Raw genomic sequence first — 3024 nt, 5'->3', positions numbered from 1 at the left:
AGAAAAAGGACTTAAATTTTTATTCACTGGCTTACCTTTCCTCAGTAGGATAAACCACTTAATTTTTCTCCCCCAAAATATGTGACTTAGAAGTAAAATTCCTCTCAAATTTTATTAATGCAACATAGAAAATCATTCTTCCTTTCAAAGATTCTATGTAAAAACAAACAGCATGCAAAAGAGATTTATAGGAAAATTCTACAGGGTGAAAAAAAGGCTTCTTTTAAGTAATATGAAGCACAAGAAAGTGACTGAAGTAACTGTTGTTGTTTTTTTCTTTTTTTTTTGAGACGGAGTCTCGCTCTGTCGCCAGGGCTGGAGTGCAGTGGCCGGATCTCAGCTCACTGCAAGCTCCGCCTCCTGGGTTTACGCCATTCTCCTGCCTCAGCCTCCCGAGTAGCTGGGACTACAGGCGCCCACCACCTCGTCCGGCTAGTTTTTTGTATTTTTTAGTAGAGACGGGGTTTCACCATGTAGGCCAGGATGGTCTCGATCTCCTGACCTCGTGATCCGCCTGTCTCGGCCTCCCAAAGTGCTGGGATTACAGGCTTGAGCCACAGCGCCCGGCCTGAAGTAACTGTTGTAACTGATCATTCCTCTTCATTGTTGGGAAGAATCACTAAACCAGAGATTGAGGTGGAAAGAACTTTAGATGTTGGCCCCACATTTCCACATTTTGCTGGTTAGGAAAGGAAACTCCAAGGCATTAGTTTTGAACAATATTGAACAGGAAACCCAGATCTGAGAAAGCTTTGGTGACAAGATAGATAAGCTTAATGTGCAGTTTTGACATCTGCAGTAGAAAAATGGTATTCAAAAGAGAAATAAATGTAAAAACTTTTGGACTAGAAGATAGGAAAAAACAAGAGCAAACCCAAAAAACCTTTGTATCCCATTAGGACTGCTTTCTTTATAACCATGAACAGTCTGTGAAACCATGGTAAAAATGTAGAGAACAAATACTTACATGTTTTCGTTCTGTAGCCTTTAGAGATTTGGCAGCATAGTAAAAAAGCTGTGTCCCACACAAAGCTGCCCAATATTTTGTCCAAGATGCTACCTGGATAGGACAAACACATGAATACACTATTAAAATGCTCCTGGTTTCTTAGTTTCTTTACATTCTAAGTGCCAGTGATCAAGTCCACTTCACTTCAACCAAAGGACTAACCTCAGAGTTGAGTTGTATCACTTCTGAAATCTTAATCTCAAATACTCCTGTCATTTCCATCTAACTACCTGTTTGTGGATCCACATACTCAGTCTTTCTTCCAGCTACAATAAAATAGTTAACCCTGATTCTATCTAAAGACAAACTCAACTCTCTTTTTATGCCCTAGATTCCAACTATCTCTAAGAAGTTTGCTTTTGCAATTAACTCCACTGCTTCTCAATCTCTCCTCCTCTACCATCCTTATACAAATGAACCTTAAAATCCCTTTAAAACCCCTCCTTTGACCCATCTCCTTACATCTCCTTACACCCCAGACACCAACCAATTTCTCTGCTCCTTTTCACAGTGTAAATTCTTGCAAGAGAGTCTCTAAATCTTGCCTCTACTTCTGTTTTGCCCATTTTCTACTCAACTCACTTCATTTGGCTTTTGGGTCATCAAGGTCACTGATGATTGCAATTTTCGCAAAGCCTCTGTCCTCATGATAGCCAGCCTCTTAGCAGCATCTGACCCAGCCGGCCACTCTTTCATTTTGAAGTATTGTAACTGCTAGGCTTCTGGGATAACAGTTCCTTAATTTTCCTTTATACTCTTCTTTGTGGGAGACCTTCAATGCTACAGAGCCCCATCTCCAACCTTGTTTTCTTCTCTAGCTATACTGTCTTCTTAATCTATCATCCAGATCCATATTTCAAATACTATCTATCTGTATGCTAATGACTCCCAAATCTCTCTCCCTGCCACCTCTCTGCTGACCTCATGATCCACACTGTTTCAAGAGCCACAATGACATCTCCACTTGAATTTTTTTTTTTTTTTTTTGAGACGGAGTCTTCCTCTGTCACCCAGGCTGGAGTGCAGTGGCCGGATCTCAGCTCACTGCAAGCTCCGCCTCCCGGGTTCACGCCATTCTCCTGCCTCAGCCTCTGGAGTAGCTGGGACTACAGGTGCCCGCCACCTCGCTCGGCTAGTTTTTTGTATTTTTTAGTAGAGACGGGGTTTCACCATGTTAGCCAGGATGGTCTGGATCTCCTGACCTCATGATCCGCCCGTCTCGGCCTCCCAAAGTGCTGGGATTACAGGCGTGAGCCACCGCGCCCGGCCCTGCACTTGAATGTTTAATAAGCATATCAAACTGAACTTGGCCAAGACTGACCTGCCCCCATTTCAATAAATGTCCCCAACAGCCAGCCACCTCAGTCCCCAAACCTACAAGTTATCTTTGTTTTCATGCTTTCTCTTATACATCACGTTTAATTTATCATCAAACAACTCCAGCTTTTGCCTCTTAACTGATCTCCTCCACCTTCCCCAATTTCAATGCGTAAACTATACAAGCCTTCTTGTCTCCTGAACTCTAGATAGTCGCACAGCTAACTTACTTACCTCATTCAGATCTCAGCTCAAATGTTTTGCCACGGTGGCATCCCTCCTCGTCCCATCATTCTGTATCCTATGACCTTATTTTAAAGCCTTATTCTCTATTTCTCCTCACTGGAATGTAATCCAGGAGGAAGACACTTTGCCTCACCTTGTTTACTCTTCTGTTTCTAGCATTCAGCACACAAAAGGTATGGTAATGCTTCAACTGACATGCAATTCTGTGTTCATTAGCCTTTCTAAGAGATTCCTGATTTGTATGTGCCTTTGGCTTACTGAGATATAAGCAGCAAAATAAGATTACTTATATGAAGTCCCCATTTCTTCAAAAGCTTTAAGTGTGAATATATATCAAAGGTTTTATATTTCAAATTTGAGAAAGGGAAAAAAATTGTTCCTTAGTGGTCAAACTACTATGCTGGTGTTCAGGAAGAATAAACTTCTTTGATACATATTAAGAGCTCAGTTCC

At 41.7% G+C, this 3024-nt stretch overlaps 1 long non-coding RNA gene across 1 annotated transcript in view; it reads right to left on the bottom strand.

Moving 5' to 3' along the window:
- Window positions 1–1677, bottom strand: part of LOC108541916 (uncharacterized) — a 25568-nt gene extending 23891 nt beyond the window's left edge. The window contains exon 1 of the long non-coding RNA XR_001889114.1: window positions 968–1677. This is a non-coding gene — a long non-coding RNA (uncharacterized LOC108541916). The remainder of the gene's footprint in view (window positions 1–967) is intronic.
- Window positions 1678–3024: the final 1347 nt, after the last annotated feature.

This window comes from Rhinopithecus bieti, unplaced genomic scaffold (genome assembly GCF_001698545.2).
Source record: "Rhinopithecus bieti isolate Rb0 unplaced genomic scaffold, ASM169854v2 scaffold_20101, whole genome shotgun sequence".
Classification (NCBI taxonomy): domain Eukaryota; kingdom Metazoa; phylum Chordata; class Mammalia; order Primates; family Cercopithecidae; genus Rhinopithecus; species Rhinopithecus bieti.
This window is presented reverse-complemented; position numbering and strand designations above follow the sequence as displayed.